This window comes from Macaca thibetana, chromosome 4 (assembly GCF_024542745.1).
Source record: "Macaca thibetana thibetana isolate TM-01 chromosome 4, ASM2454274v1, whole genome shotgun sequence".
NCBI classification, from domain to species: Eukaryota; Metazoa; Chordata; class Mammalia; order Primates; family Cercopithecidae; genus Macaca; species Macaca thibetana.
In genome coordinates, this window is record NC_065581.1 from 95,355,211 (window position 1) to 95,373,433 (window position 18,223).

Genomic DNA, 18,223 nt, shown 5'->3' on the forward strand with positions numbered 1-18,223 from the left:
TCTCTACATTGCTGAAAATTTTCTCATTTTGTCACTTTTGATCTCTTTTCTTTTGGAACCCTCTATTCCCAGGAATTCCATGGTATATATCATTCCAGGTTCTTCTCTTATCTCAATTCCAAATCCTTTCCTCTTTAAAAAGAATATCATTTTAAAAACCGATATTCTTGAGTTCTCTGGTCTAGTGTTTCTTCTTAGTCTACGTATTGTCCATAGTGATCAATCTGTCTCTCTCTCTTTCTTTCTCTTTCTCTCTCTCTCTCTCTCTCTCTGTGTGTGTGTGTGTGTGTGTGTGTGTGTGTGTCTGAGAGAGAGAGAGAGAAAGAGATCCATTCTCTTGGTTTTAACTATATACTTACCTACATATTTACATCTTCCAAACACAAGCCTTGACCCCTTTGGTTCTCCTCTGAGTTTCAGAATCAAATACCTAAATGTTGAGAAATCTCTACTTGGAAGTGCCAGAGACATTACCACATTTCCAACATGGTCCAAAATTTATCTCATCACCTCTTCCTCTTCCTTGATTTACAGTGGGGTTATATCTTGATAAACCCATCGTAAGTTGAAAATATCTTAAGTAAAAAGTGAATTTAATATACCTAACCTAGCAAATGTCATAGCTTGGCCTAGCCTACCTTACATATATATGCTCAGTGCACTTACACTTGGGCAAAATAACTTAACACAAAACCTATTTTATAATAAAGTGTTGACTATCTCACGTAATTTATGAAATACTATACTGAAAGTAAAAAACAGAAAGATTGTATGGGTACTGGAAGTACAGTTTCTACTTAATGTGTATCATTTTCATACCATTGTAAAGTTTAAAAATTGTAAGTTGAACCACGACAATTTGAGGACAGTCTATATATACAAGTATATAAATATGTATAAGTTCATGTGATTAATGTCAGGGGTATAAAAATAATTTGACTGTACATTTAAGTGGCTTTTATCTGTGCCTTAAATTGGTATTCTTTTTCCTAAAGAAGCCTCTCAGTCTTACTAGAGTTATCTTTGTTTTACAGATATTTAAACAGAAACACATGCAATTTAAATAACTTTCCCAAGCCCGGTGAAGTGGCAGTAATAATGGTCAGAGATTCTAATCCAATTCTATTACTTTTAAAATATTAATCGTTTTTACTATGCCACAATAATTCCATATATAACCACTTACAAAAAAGAAAAAATATATAAAACAGTTTTTTAACTCCAAACCAAGAATCGATATCACTTCATGATCAAATGATGTTATAATATAAAAAAAGAACTTTGGTGATTTTTAAAACATTATTCTCACTTAAAATGCTCTATGTAAATTGAAATTAGTTGCAGATATTATTAGTACCTACTGATATAAACCATATGTTTTCTTAATATTTTGCTAATGCAAATTTCAAGGATTATACTATGATATCTTAGTAAATTGTATTAAACACATTAATGGGAATTATATTTTTAAATTTGTTTGTAAATCTTCAAAATTATCAATGTGTGAAGGCAATCTGTTCTTCACACTTTACTCTTGAAAGTTGATATTAGCCTTTTTGAAAGCAGCTAAAAGGACTGAGGTAATAATAAATTAGAAAATGAATTCCTAGAATAATAATTAAAATGGCACCCAACTGAAGTATCATGACAAAACATGGCATGACAGGTAGTGAAAATTAAAAACCAAAATTAATCAAAATATGAAATAACCACCAATAATTAAAGTCCCTTGCAAAAATTAAGGATAGTTACTATTTTAATGATCAAAGAAGCCTTAAAGGTATGAAATGGTACATTATAATACAACCCACGACTTGGTGGCAGCCAATTCACAAATATTCATGTTGGAGGAATGCAGAAAATATTTCTTACATCTTGAAAGCTAAATCCAAATAAAAGCAAGCTAATAGGTAAATTTGATGACAGTTGTCTCTTCAGCATTATATAAATTAAAATTTTAAATTGAATTTCGTCTATTGACTAAAGAAAAACATTTTTGGAGTAAAAATCAAGAAATAATTTTACCTTAGCATTAAATAGAAAAACTTTTGAAGTGGGAAGCATAAGAAGGAAGTAAATGGTTCAGTAGTTTGACCTTTACAGTTGTTTACATCTTTAGAAATATTTCACAAAAATATGTAACAAAAGCAGTATTTGAAAACATGAAGTTGACCATTTCTTTTTAAACATAGTGAATACTGACTGTATATGGAATAGAAATTAGTATGTTTTTGAGCTGGAAGGAGACAAGGATAAAAGTATCTAATAGCCAAAAGCAGAGGCATAAGAAAATCTGAAATGATACTGAATGAGGAAAAGAAATTACAGGCTCAGAAGATAATGTGGCCTTTTAAAATAAAAATTTTTTAAAACCTATATTTTATTTCAATAAATATTGACAAGAAAGGAAAAATAAATAATTCTAAAGGGCTATGTTAAACTTTCTCCTAAGCACAAGTAGATGTATTCCCAAATCTTTAGATCATTCTAAATATCATAATGAGTCCCTAGATGGTCAAATATCTGAGATTTTATAGAAAGCATGACTTCTTCAAAAGATGGAGAGTATTCAACAGGTGAAAATAAACCTTAAATAAAAGGCCTAAAATTCTTTGAAGGAGCCATATGTGATAGCAGAAAAACAAACAAACAAAAAAAACTATTGATGAAAGTAGTAATGGTTTACATTACAATAATTATTAATATGCATTTTCATCAACTCTAAGCTCAAAATACAAAAAAATTCTGCCTCATTTAAATTAAAATTCTATCTAGAACATCTTAACCTCAGTATACACAAGAATCTCAGCCACATGATCTCAGCTGCTCTATCACTGAAGGCCGAAAAGAGTGTGTCACATCTCTAGTCAGGTATGAATGTTAAAGAAAAAATTATTTTAGGCAATAGTTGATTTTTTCGGACTTTAGGAGAAATCACATCAAAGATACTCCACAGAAAACCCTGAAGGCAGAGATAACAGTAAGAAATGAACAAGTGACGGGCACTAGGAAGAATTTATCTTTCTTTACTAGGAAATTACTATTATTTTTAAATAGAGGATAAAAGGAAGAAAGCATTGTTCATTATGGTATAATGCTTGTTGTTATGGTTAGGTTACCATGGATTGTTCCAAACCCGAGAAAGCGCAAAAGTTACGTGATATATGAATTATATAAAATGGAAGTCAGGAATAGAAAATAGCAGGAGGCAAAAGAAACAGGAAGATAATTACACTGGGACTGAACCAGGTGCCTCCCACAGCCAATTCTCAAAGCATTCTAGTATTTCTTTTTAATTGTTAAGGGCACTTGGGCCTACAGATCTCAAAAAGCTGAATTGGAATGAGCAAGTCAGACTTTGGCTACAGTTGTCACAAAGATGAAAGGTCTAGAAGTGATTTAAAGTTCATCAAATCTCCATTTCTTCCAAGAACTTCACATACCCATCTTAAGAACTTTGCACTCATTGTCAGAAGAATAATTATATGGTCTCCTTTGTTCTTCTCAACTTAGTCAAAGGTCTCAGGGTATTTATTTATCAAGACTTTTCTAATAAATTAATTACCAATTATTTTTAAACCATTATATTATATTCCAGATTTGGTACTGATGACAATTTCCACTCTCCCATAAATTCAGTATCACTGCATGTAGTCAAAATTATCGTACTCCATTTCTTATGCACACTAAATAACCCCAGTAATTTTGCATTATCTTATTACCATCCATTTTTAGCTCTTTCATTATTTCCATTTTTCTCCTCTATGCCTTTATCAATGGATTAAAATATGGAGTTCAAAAGCAGATAAAATGATAGATTTTGAGGGCTTAGTCCATGTTGGATATAGGAAGTCACTTTGCAGAGTCTTTAATGTTATGTTCTTATTTATACATCTTCAAGACCAATAATCAATTACCTGTGGGCATTACTGACTCCTGGTTAGTTCTTGGGTCTTTTTAAGCCATAGTGCTCTCATAAATCATGACCAATTTTATATTTGTGAAGTCATTGTCAGGTTTCTTGTATTTGAGAATTTAATATCATTCTCTGCTTACCAACACTTCCACTGATAAATCTGTTCTCTAGCTATGTGCACTGTCATGTTCATAGCAGATCTGTGCTCCAAATTATAATAAAACCAAATAAATTTTAAATCCTTGGTACTCTCCTTGAAGAATCTTCTCATTCTGCATTAAGTTATTGGTCATTATTTAATCTCTAGAAACTTATAACATGCTTTTGATATTTGGAAGTAACATGAGCCAAGCAAAAACTTTCTATTGTGTACATGGTTCTGTCTGAACCCATCAAATAATAAAGATACGGGCTTGTCATTTATTGTTCGGTATTACACATCATCATTCTTTATGTGACAAAGTTTGCTTTTAGCAAAACATTATAAAATATTAAAAAATAATTTACCAGTGCATGATTGCCATATTATGGAATATTTGCAAATTCATCTGAATAGCTCTAACTTAATTTTACACTACATATATTATTTAAAATTCCATAAAATTTATAGAGGATAAAGTCTTAATTTTAGTGAATTCTAAATAAAAACTCAATTGATTTATTGCTATTTACCAACATCTGAGTTCACAAAATATCCTGGAAACAAGTGAAACAAGATGGTTTTTAGAAACTTTAAGAAAACAACAAAAAAAGAATCTTTAGGCTCTTTAGAGGATGGAAGTGGGGAAGTAGTTAATGGGGATGAAAGAGCTGACTATTCACAGGTGCAATGAAGTGCCTCAAAACGCAAAGCAAAATTACATATAGCTGTCTAATACTGACTTACTACTGCATATGCTCTTGAGTTTTCACAGTTTTTCTCACGAGTTGTGACAAGATGACAACAAAACTACTGCCTTAATTACAGGAAGATTGGAAGGTGTGTAACAGCCCCTCAAGATGACTGAAGAAATTTCACATGCAATACAAATCTCAAGACTAGCATTTAAATATGTCTAGATAAAAATTTTAAAGCTACATGGAGACTATAATCTTGATATCTTTATCTGCTCTTTGATATATGCTGCTGCTTATGTTTTGAACCAGAAGCATACTATCCTTTTTTAGTAAAATATAGATACAATTTCTGAAAATTAATTACAAACCCTGTTGGAAAACTTTGCTTCCTCACAAAATTATTTAACACAAAATCATGGATGATATAACATGATGCAGTTCTGATGATGTATTGTTTCATCTAGTGGCTTTAAGTTTTTTATTTGTTAGGCAGATCTCACATGTGAGGAAAGTTGTCTCAGAGCCAATTTGCAGAGTTCTACCCCCTCAGTATTTGAGGATGCTGTTTCTGATCATGATTGCTCTCCAAATAAGAGTAGAAGAAGAAACCAATGTACAACACTTTGCATGTGTAACGATGGCTCTTTAATTTCCCGGACTTTTAGACTTGTCAGCTACCGAGATGTTTTGTTGTAAAATACCAAGTCACTTCTGATTGCTGAATGCTAAACTGCCCAGACAGCTCCATGGTCCTCCACCCACACCAGGTGGTTGGAAGTTGAGCAGCTGAGAAACTTTAGAGTATTCCTATTTTTTCTTTGCCTGCCTTTGCTTTTCTTGAGTTCACTGTACAGCAGTGGCTTAGATCTGGCTGTCATTCATTCTCCACAGATCTTTTACCAAAGGAGGTTCTGCTGTGATGAGCAGCAGCACTTCTGTGCTGGTAGATTGGCTGAGTTCCAGCCCTGATTTTGAATAAGCCTGTCTTACCAGTGAGCAAAAATGTTGCTCATGTCTGGGCCAGTGAATTGAGAAGAAAATTTTGGGCCTAGGTTCTAATGAAGGCACAGTTCTAACTAGAGCTGTTGGACACTACACAGGGACTATCCCTGTCCTCTAAACACAAAATCATACATTGTTACTGGGGGTTCAAATGCTTGCCACAGGAATTAGGATAGTCCTATTACTGTTAGAGGAACAAAACTGAAATCACAAACAAACCTCAAAAGAAAGTGGATCATTAATTAGTGTGTTCTGTGTTCTGTGTATTCAAAAGGTGGTGGATTTCACCTCTAATTCTTTCACATGTTAAAAGGTAAACTCAGGCATAATAAAATTTTAAAGACTTTATTTGAGCAAACAGCCATTCATGAGTTGGGAAAAACCAAACTGAAGGTAGTTTTGGGCTCTGCTAAGGAAACTCAAGGGGAAGTTATTTAGAGGGTGAATACAGAAATAAAGCAAAGAAAATAGTTGATTTGTTATACAGTTGCCTTATTTGGTCTATCCTGATGGAAAGTTTCTAGTTATGTAAGTTAGTTGGCAGCTTCTGATTGGTTGAGCTTAAGTTTGTGTGTGTGTGTGTGTGTGTGTGTGTGTGTGTGTGTGTTTAATATAGGCATTTACAAGAATTAGCCTAAATTAACTTTCACTTACGTTTTCTAATTAAGCAAGGACGAGGTTGCTTCCATGGCTTAACTGACTTTCTCTCCTCAGAGGATTCTTAAGCCTTGTCTTCATTTTATTTTAACAAGTTCCCACTTTTGGTCATCCTCTCAGTTGAACTGTGAGTGTAGTTAACTATTTAGTGTTACTCCTCATTAACACATGTTGTTTGTCTTTCTATGGACATCCAAGGATGGCAAAGCAGTTTTAATCATACTTTTAAATGATGATTTGAGTTTATGTCATTTTTGTTGTTCAGTCCTCAATGGGAGCATCTTGTGAATCAGTAGCTGATGACAAGTGTTAAAGACTCTTGAGAGAATATGATAGACAAGAGATATTATCATTATGATTAACAAGAGAATAATACCAAAAGTTTGAAAAATACCCCAAAACAGAGATTCCCTGCGGTCAAGATTTAGCCAATTAAGTAAATCAGTGGAAGTACTACCTATCTGATCAAAATTTTGCATCTGATCTTTAAGACTTTTTAAATTGTAGGTGACAATTTCTGACTTCTCCTTGTCTGTTAACTTCTGCTGGACCCTGTATCTCGGATAAGTTGGATTCCTCAGTATGGATAGGTTGTCTCATTTTCCATTCAGAAGTAGGGTGAATGGTATCTAAAACTGCTAAATATATAGGTCAACTGAACAGAGTAGAAAATCAAGAAATAAATTCATGCATTTACAGTGAACTCATTTTTGACAAAGGAGTCAAGAACATACATTGGGGAAGAAACTATCTTCTCAACAAACTGTGCTGGAAAAACTAGATATTCTTATGCAAAAGAATGAAACTATTTATCTCTCGCCATATATGAAAATAAAATCAAAATGGATTAAAGACTTAAATGTAAAACCTGAAACTATGAAACTAGAAGAAAACACTGGGGAAATTTCCTAGCACATTGGATTAGGCTAAGATTTCTTGAGGAAGACCTCAAAAGCATAGGCAATCAAAGTGAAAATGGACAAATAAAATCACATCAAGCTAAAAAGCTGCAAAGGCAGCAATTAAAAAAGTGAAGAAATAATTTACAGAATGTGAGAAAATATGCACAAACTATTCACCTAACAAGGGATTCATAACCAAAATATAGAAGAACTCAACTCAATAGCACAAAACAAATAATCTGATTAAAATGTGGTTAGAAGATCTGAACAGACATTTCTCAAAAGGAGACATAGAAGTGGTCAATAGGTATATGAAAATTACTTGGTGTCACTAATTATCAGAGACATATAAAAACCAACCACAATAAAATATTATCACCCAACATAGAATGGCTATTACCAGAAAGACAAAAAATAATGGATGCTAGAGAGGAAACAGAGAAAGAGGAATGCTCATATACTGTTAGTGGGGTAGGTAAAGTACTACAGCCACTATGAAAATAACTAACCACTATGGAAGTTTCTCAAAAACCGAAAAATAGAACTACCATATGATCCAACAATCCCATTGCTGGTATCTATTCAAAAGAAAGGAAATCAGTATATCAAAGAAATATCTGCACTCCCATGTTTGTTGTAGCCACTATTCATAATAGCCAAAATATGGAATCAAACTAAGTGTCCATCAGCAGATCAGTGGATAAAGAAAATGTGGTACATATACACAACAGAATGTTATTCAGCCACGAAAAGAATGAAATCCTGTCATTGTCAGCAACATGGATGGAACTGGAGACCATCATGTCAATTGAAACAAAACAGACACAAAAGACAAATATTGAATGTTCTCACTCATATGTGGGAGCTAAAAAATATTGATCTCATGGAGGTGGAGAGTAAAATGATGGTTACCAGAGGCTAGAAAGGATAGTGGGAAATGGGAGATTAAGAAAGGTTAAATAATGGGTGCATAAGTACTGTTAGGTAGTAGGAATAAGATCTAGTGTTCAGTAGTAAAGTAGGGCAACTACAGTTAACAATAATTTAGTGTATATTTCAAATATCTAGAAGGGTGGTTTTATAATGTTCCCAACCCACAAAATGATAAATGCTTAAGGTGATAAATATACCAATTACCCTGACTTGATCATTACATATTGTATGCATGTATTAAAACATCACGTGTGTCCAGGCGCAGTAGCTCACGCCTGTAATCCCAGCACTTTGGGAGACTGAGGTGGGTGGATCACCTGAGGTCGGAAGTTTGAGACCAGTCTGGCCAACATGGTGAAACCCTGTCTCTACTAAAAATACAAAAGTCAGCTGGACATGGTGGCAGGCGCCTGTAATCCCAGCTACTCAGGAGGCTAAGGCAGGAGAATCTCTTGAATCTGGGAGGCGGAGGTTGCAGTGAGCTGAGATCGTGCCATTGCACTCCAGCCTGGGTGACAAGAGTGAAAATCTATCTCAAAAAGAAAAAAAAAAAACACATACTCCATAAATACGTAAATTATTATGTAACCAGAAAAATTAAAATTAAAAATAAATAAAAATACTAAATATAGTAATAATAGCTAAAACTGAGTATTTATCATAAGCTAAGCACCCTCTTGACTTTTTACTTGCATAAGCCATGTCTTATTCTCACAATGTTATACCCATTTCACACATAAAACTAAATGGTCCACAGTCACACTATTAATAATTAGCTAAGCTAAAATTCAAACCCAGATCACCTACATTTCAATGTCCACATTCTTTCAGTACCCTATACAACCATTACCAATGTAGCACTGCCTTTGCCCGAGGGCTTTAATGAAGCATGGGCCCTATAGTAGCCCAGCAAGTGTTTCTGAGTATCTCTCCTAGAAACTCTGCTCACCTTTGGTCACAAGATCTAGTTTCTCTCCTTTTTTTTTTTTTTAATCATCTGTGATTCTTTCCCAGGAGTGGTCTTCTTGCTTTCAAATTTCTAGAAGGCTACTTCACAATTGACAGTTTCTTAAGGGCAGGGCCTAGGTCTTTGTTCTCCATATTACTGGTATCAAGGAGAGTATCTAGCATATCCCAGGTATTCATCAGACACTTTTTGAATTTACAACTGAATTGACTGAATTGAATTAAATTGAGACGTGACTCATGGACACACAAGGTAATAAGATAAAGTGATTCAAAAAATACTGATGCTAGTGTCATGAAGACCTGTCTTCAATACCAGCTTGAGCAAGTTACCTTACCTTTCTGATTTTCTGTTATCACATTTATAATAAAAGGACTACAATTCTTTCATAAGATGGTTGTGGAGATCAAAAGAAAAGCAAGGAAAAAAATCCAGCATACTACCTGGCGTTTTTATAGGTCTTCTGTAATGGCTCCTCTCCCAATTAAACTATGTGCTACTCTCATGGATTACACGTTAAAATCGTAGTGCTTTTCAGATAATCAGTAAAGTTCAAAGACGAGAGCTGTGTAAAGTAAGAATGGCCTGAGAGAACTGACCAAGAGCAGGCTCACTTTCTTTTCTGCTCGTTGGTTCCTTTTTGTTCATCCCTGATCTTGATCCATCCCCACCTTCCTTTTCCCAGTCCTTCCACCCAATCGTCTTCCTGGGGCATACAACCTCCTCCTTCTCGCTAATGCCAAAAAAACAAGTTTTGATATTTTCACCTCTTAGAATCCATCTTAAATTGCTCTGCTTTTTCTTCTCTGTCCCCTCTGGCTTGACTTTATTTCAGGCCCCATTGTCTCTCTCCTGGTCAACTGTAACAGCCCCCTGGTTCCTGCTTCTTTTTGGGCTTTCAAAACAAATCAAAATGAACAAAAACCAACCAACTTTCTCTCTTCAAAATGTTGTAAGTATAGAGCATCTAAATCTACTGGATTTAAATCTGCATGGATAGTTCTGATTTCTCAAATTATCACCTTATATCAGAAGAATATTCTGGGAGGAAAAGTTTTTATTTTTCAATTTTATTTTTGTCATAGAAAAAAAAATCTTTTTGGGCCATGTCCCCAATGTTAAATTCAGAACCTTGGTCACCGTATCTGTGAGCTACCTTGTGCCCAAGAAAAGGGCAAGAAAGTCTCTTGCTCTTTCCTCTTCCTGTGCAAAATGAGTTATCCCCATCCGAGTTCTCAGACTTCAGAGATCTCCATTCCAAGTCCACACTAGTACAGCTGTTTTTTTTAAACAGATGTAGGTGGACCAGCCTTAAAACCAACAATGATTTGTAACATTGATTCTTTGGGAAAGGGCATTCGGGATCCCACATCACCATCTAACAAATGAATTTTTGTAACAAAACCAATTTGTAAGTTGGAGGCTGCATTTATTGGGAATGAAATAATGAATCAAGGATTCATGGGAATGAAATAATGAATCAAGGATTCATAGTCCTACTTTACCATTGCTAGAAGGGATATAATTGTGTACTACCTGTTTAAATGATGAGTAGAACGGGAGTTCTTCATATAAAGCAGCACTTTGGAATCACTTTCTTTGACTCTGTTTCAGCTGTCTGCCTAATAAGAAAATTCTGGAAATCTCTTTTTCCCGACATTTACTTTTTTTTTCCTTCACCAACACTCAGTAAGATTTCATTCTAGACCTGAGAATATTATTTGCTTCTCGGTAGACTCTGGTGGTAATAAAACATTACTCATTTCTCTGCTTTATTTCTTTAAGACACAGAGCAAACATGCAGTAAGTGATAGCTCTGTTCAAACGCCACTTTGTGAAACAAGTGAGCGAGTCTCATGACCCCCATCTCATCATGGTGAAGGGGAATGATGGCAAGAACAGGGCAAGACTAAAAACTACATGAAGGAATTTGAATCTCTTGAATTCCTTCAAAATATTTTAGAACAATTTATTCTGTTTTCTGGGGACACCATGAATGTAGAAGCTCTTTCTTGTTGATTTTAATAAGAAGCAGAGGTTAACGTTGTGTATGATTATATACTGAGATTATTAAATTATATAAGATCTCTTTTGCTTTGTTGTTTGTTTTCATCTTTATTTTAAGATTGCCTTAATGAATCATATTTTGCTGAAAAATTATTTGCAGTATTCACCAAATGGTTCCCATGAGGAAAATGATGATTTTATTCACTACTGAAAATAGCAAGAATATTATTGTTTTCTCTAGATGAATGAAACAAGAGAATTCTTTCTCTGAGAGCATAATGCAAATAATGCCAACTGATTAAATCAAAGAGATGTTATAACTCCTATGGGAAAGCCACATTCTTTATTTCTGAAGTATTCCCAAACAAAAACGTAGATCTCAAAGCTAGTCACACCATGATCCATCATATCTTAGCTACTTGGAAGTCATCAGCAGTTTACCATGATTTATACTTAGTAACCATGTAAACACAAGTGACACTCCTAATTATGATGACCAATCTAGAATCATCTGGCTTTTTATAAATAAGAAAAATTAGGTTAATAAAACACTGTGTCTCTTTTTCACTATATATATATGTGTATATATAGTGAATATATATATATACACACACACACACACACACATATATATATATTTGTTTGTTTTTGTTTTTGTTTTTTGTTTTTTGTTTTTTTTTGAGACTGAGTTTTGTTCTTGTTGCCCAGGCTGGAGTGCAATGATGCGATCTTGGCTCACTGCAACCTCCGCCTCCCAGGTTCAAGAGATTCTCCTGCCTCAGCTTCCCGAGTAGCTGGGATTACAGGCGTGCACCACCACACCCAGCTATTTCTGTATTTTTAGTAGAGACAGGGTTTTTCCACGTTGGTTAGACTGGTCATGATAAATATATTTTATAGATGTTACTTTTCAATTTGTTGCAACAGCAAGTTCAGGTAGAGTCCATTTTAAAAGATTTAAGAGTTTAAAATATTTTACCCATTCTGCTATTATATTATTTATTTCTGTGTTTATTTATTTATTTTTAGAGACAAGGTCATGTTCTGTTGCTCAGGCTGGAGTGCAATAACATTATCATAGCTCACTGTAACCTCAAACTACTGGGCTCAGGAGATCCCCCCACCTCAGCCTCCCGAGTAGCTTAGACTACAGGTGTGCACCAGCGAATTTTTAATTTTTAAAAGTTTGCTGTAGCAATAGTGTCTTGGTATGTTGTCCAGGTTAGTCTTGAATTCCTGGCCTATAGGGGTTCTCCTGCCTCGGCTTCCCAAAGCTTTGGGATCACAGGTGTAAGCCACCACGCCTGGCCTTATTATCCTTTTTAAATAAGCATTTCTGATGGTGAAAATACATGGAACATATGACCAAATTCAACGATTAGAATGTATATAATGTTACTAAAGGATCGATGTAACAGAAAGTTAAGACTTGAGCTCTGATATAAGACTCCCTGCCTGAGTTCAAGACCCAAGTCTTCCTCAGATGTGCTGTGAGACAGTGATCAAGATACTGACTTCTTTTAAAATCTCTGCTTTTTCATCTATAAAATGTAAATTAAAACTACCCTGTGCTATATGGTTTTTGGGACAATTAATATGTTAAAAGAGCACATGGGAATATACACTTTATTGCCTTAAATTAATAACTTGCATTTTAGGTTGTTTTGGTATTATAGTAATATTTAATAGTTTTTCCTAAGATAAAACAAAAAAATAACGTATCTTTATTTGTGGTTGAAGAAGTTACAATTTTAGCTCTTGACTCCAAGATGGTGATAATAGGATATTCTGTACTATGTTTTTTTACCTTTAGCAACTCAATTTTTAATAAACAATTCATACCTAAAACAAGTAAGTTATTTTAACATATGGTTAACTTTGCTAACTATGTCCATAATTTGTTTCACTACTTGTGAGAAAATAAGTACAGGAATTTATACCAAGGGACAGAAATAGAAAAAGAAAAGAAAATTCTTGCACAGTATATTTCATTTGATATGGCAAACTTAAACTTTGTAAATATGTTTATCTAGTAAAATCAGTTTTAATCCTTTAGTTGTGTCCCAAATATTTGCCAATAGGTTTAACAGAACATTGTGAAAAGGCACATTTTTCCATACCCTGATTTTCATCTGTTTTTTATAGGAACAAATGGTCCAGCAACCACTCCTGAGGCTGGCTGTCCTCAAACTAACTCAGCGATGCAATCTCACATTTCTGAGTTTAGCAATCTGGAGACATATGGGGAACGTGTGAGCTGGTCAGCAATCAGCAGTGCTTGATTCAGTTGCAGAATATCAATTAAGGGAGAGAATAAGCTAATGTTCCTTCCACTAGAGAAATGACTAGAATATTATGTCTCCCTTAGCCTACTCAGTGACAGCTGACTTGTGCCCATGAACTTTGGTGCATGGACCTATTAGTTCAGCAACTTCAATAAGCCTTATTTTCAATAATGTACTCAAGCTGTGACTTTGCCATAATTTTCCCCACAGGTATTCGTATTTGGAGTGATCTACTATGTGTAGTGATATTGGCACACTCTATAACACAATCTTGAAATCGCCATACACAATTTACTGAAAGCTATGTAACTGTGCTCTAAAGATGATCCCACTGTTAAGTGACTGAGTGCTGAGCATTTCTTCATTCATGACAGGAAAAAAACACCTATCCTCTGAAATGTCTGGATTTTGTATGAAAAGATAGAGAAAAAGAGATGGAAGAAAGAGAGAGAGGAGAGGGAGAGAGCACACAGAGGGCTTATCCCTGTTTACATTTTCATCTTGTGTCTACTGGATTGATCCTCTACTTGATGTCAGCTCACCAGGCTGACAGCAATTCTAGCAGAGAGACAAGGAGTTAGAGGGGCTTTGATTCATCCCCTCCCCCTAACTCCCTGCCTGTCATTGTCTGCTCCTGAGTAAGCAAAGTGAATGTGGTCAGAGAGGTCTGGGGCTGCTGGAACTATGTTTTCCAATCTCAGGGGCAGCGACCTTCTCATCAACAAATCCATGCAAGCATTCGATGCATTATGCCGCTTTTTACTCACAAGTTTTGTTCTTCACTGGAGAAGCACTCAGCCCAAATAAGATAATTCACCATGGAATTGTGTGTGTGTGTGTGTGTGTGTGTGTGTGTGTGAGTGTGTGTGTGTAGATAGATTGAGTGATAGATTGAGAGTTTAGAGGTTTTTTTTTTTAAGCTTTCATCTCTATTTTTATAATGTTAATTTTCCCCTTTCCCCATAGTTCTTCCAAAAACTGCTCTGTGATGTGATCACAAATACTCATGTGCATAAATTCCCATTATCGTAATAGGAGCACTGCAGTGAGGCTTTTCCTGAAAATAAATTACTCTGTAGAATATATTAGGAGGACTAAACCCAAACAAGCTAAATTGTGCGTTCTCCCATCCTGTAAGTGAAGCACTTGAAGATACAAAATCAATTGCATTTTTCATTTTATGTTTATTTTCTTGTTTTATTTGCTTCATATATGGTCCATCTATTCTCTCTCTCTCTCTCTCTTTCTCTCTCTCTTAAGATAGAAGACATTTCAATTATTACATTTTTTCTTTCAAGTGCCTTTACCATTCTTTTTAGCTGCCCCTTCTTTTCAACACATTGTAGTCCATGTCAATAGTCTTGGCTGACTTCAAACACATGAATATGCATGTTTTTTTCAAAGGAACAGAGATGCCCACCAGGCACATTTATCATGGGCAGTCTAAGGGCACAGAACAGGCTGAAAGTGTGGGGTCTATGTCCTGATATTGCATAGGCTTCAGTTAGTCACCCACTTTGTATCCTCTCTCCCCTTTCTAAAACCAGGGCAAGACCAGTATTCCTACAAGTTTTCCAAAGACGGTGTTAACACAGATGAAATAATCCATAGGAAAGCACTGTAGGCTTTAGGATAACAAAGACTATTAAATTCAAAATGATTCCAGTAAATTTTCTTCATTCTTGAATTTCTGGTAAATATTTGTTAGCAACTTTTGGGTATGCTTGTAGGTTAGTTAAAAAATTAAAACTACTAGGGAAGTAATTACAATTAAGCTGTATTCAAAAAGGTCATGGTTTTCCAATGACTGAGTTACAGCAGGATTCTACTCTTAGGAATGAAAGTTACTGAGAATATTAAAATCACCTTTAAAATGACCCAGAGGTAACAAGGCCTGTCTTGTTCCCCCGCTGTTGGTAACCACCATTGTCATTGATTCAAGGGTAGACAGTCAGCTAATTAAGAATTACCTTTGATGACATCTGGATTAATTAAGAAATGTATAAAATCTTACTTGATGTGTTTTAGAAACTGAGCTTTGAGGGGCTTTCTTTTGAATTTAATATGAGCTTGAGTTTGTGAGTCAAATGGATACATTAAAATATCTTTAAGTTAAGGTCGAAACTTATTTAAGATTATGCTTGGCATGAAAGACATAAGGCAGCCTTAGCCCCTTCATGAATATATCATACAAATACTTTACAAGATCCTATGCATCTTGTCTTCTCCGAGGCCAGCTCCACTCAGCTTTTTACTGATTTATAAAAGAGACCGTCAGATATAAAAGTTGGTATTGGACCAAATAAAGAGGTTCATGAGAATTGTAGTCATTTTTCAGATGTGTATGTTACATTTTAAAATGTATTTGCTCCATTGTTATCTATCAGGAATGGTAATTTTTTACACCAGTTCCAGCTCTTATATTGCTTATGGCATTTTCATGTCCTGGCTGGCTGGAAAGTGCCTGCATACTGGACTTTTCAATGACATACAGATAAAAAAGAAAATTCCCTCAAGTCAAGCGGAAAAGGATTTAAAACTCAGTGTGCATCCCTGTTGGAGCAAGAGAGCCTATTGCAAAAACAAAGAGTGAAGAGAAAATTCTATCCTTGGAAGCTTCACAACAACACAACCACAGCTTTTCATGTAATAGCTCCAACGTTCCCACTACAGCCATTAAAAAATGTAATGAAACAAATCACTTGCTATTCATCACAATTATGATAGATGGAATCCAATTGGACTAACTTGGGGGAAAAAATCACATCTCAAAGTGGATCCATTTTAGAAAATAGCAAAGTGTGAGGAGTAGGGATAACCCTTATTTCCCATAAACAATATAGTCAGGCATTTGATCTATCTAAACCAATAGATTACTGTCTTGATATATCTTTCCCCTGCAATTTTGTCTTTTATTTTATTAGGCCCAGTGAAGAATTTCTTGCTGCCTGTGTGAATGAGAGAGCTAGTTTAGGACCACACAGAATGTAATAGTGAGATAAATACAGTAAACCAGTGTGAGTACCACTCATTCTTCACTCAGTAGGTAACTATTTTTGATTTCTGTGGTTTTCTTTCTTCCATTGGGTTTCTATATTCCTATCACTTTCAGAAATCTCCAGAAGTGTTAATAGGGGTAACAGTTGTCACAGTATTCAAGTAATAATAATAATGGATACCTATATTGAAAGTAAATAGTACACTATATTAAACAAGATATATGGCCAGTAACTTTATGATACTCATTGGAAGTCAGTTCTATTTCAAAAATTATGCCCATGAGTTTAAGCATCTCCCCCTCTTCAGAGGGAAAAAAATTAATGCAGAAGGTGCTGAACTTAAATTGATTCACAGGACAAAATATAATAATAATTGTAGCTATCACTTCCTAAATACCTGTTATGCACCAGATAAGCACCCATGCATTATCTGAATCTTCACTGCACTCCTATAGTCTTGGTAGCTCTTTTATAAACCTCATTTCATAGGTGAGGAAACTGAAGTTCACAAATGCTAAGAGATTTTCAAAAAAGCCAATGTGCTAGTAAATTGCCAGAACTTGAATTAGAATACAGGAGTGGCTTTCTCAGAGTCCATGCCTTTCATTAACCAAGGTTGCTCAAGTTGGATAAGTCTTTCATCTTTAAGAATGTACATGCACATCAGTTAGCCACCCAGCATTAATCGCAGTGGCAGTACTTATTTAACACCGTAAGCTTAAAATTAAATTCTATCCCTTTTGAGAGCAATGGGCACCAATGTATTCATCAACATAAATCGTAACTGGTACTGGCATCCTATGGGCAGGACCTAGTTATAAGGTTGGCAAGCAGATCATTCAGAATTATATATGCATTATCATTGAAATAAACACATAAACTGGAAAAAAGTAATTGTAATAATATTCAACCTCTGAGAATATGATCTACATTCCTAGCTGGAGCAACTATTCTCTCTACCTTCCTGAACACAGGAGGCACTTAGAGCTGAGTGCTGTGGCTGCATTTTGGAAAGTAGAAGGTGAAAATGTGCTGATTCTTCCGAACAGAGGCGTGTTGCTTTCCTAAGACACACATCTTGTTTAAAACATGTCATCACTGACTCCTAAGCTAAATAGCTGCCATCACAACTTTAGAGAAAGTGGATTTCTATCCAGAGGGATATGAGTAGACACAAAAATCCAACCCTGAAGGTATCTTTCCCCCTTTTTACTTCTCATTTAAGTAGCAGACATTCTGAGAAAGTATGAATTTTAGGAAATGGCTTCACTGTTGCAGAAATAGCAGGAAAAAAATAAATAAATGCTTGAAATGCAAATGAATTTAAATTTCATTCATGGACAACAAAAATCTAGTAGATGCATGTGATAGGAGAGGGAAGTGTTTCATATAAACTTGGGTCAAAGAGATTATTCTGAAGTAACACATTGGCTTGACTGGAAAAGCGAGATGAGGCAAGGCATGGAGAGCCCTCAGAGGACAGGAACTATAGTGATTCTATGTTCTAGAAAAAGGGGAGCACCTTGCCCTTTGCGGGTGCTAATAAATATTAATAAATGGGATAAGCAACGTGGTTTCAAGGGCCCAAATTAAGAAACAACTAATCTCTGAATAAGGATTTGGTGCTAGAAATTGCCTATACTTAGAACACTTTGGGTGCTCCAAAAATAATGATTAAGTAATAATCAGAAGGGTGTATCTAATTAGCTTCCTCTCAG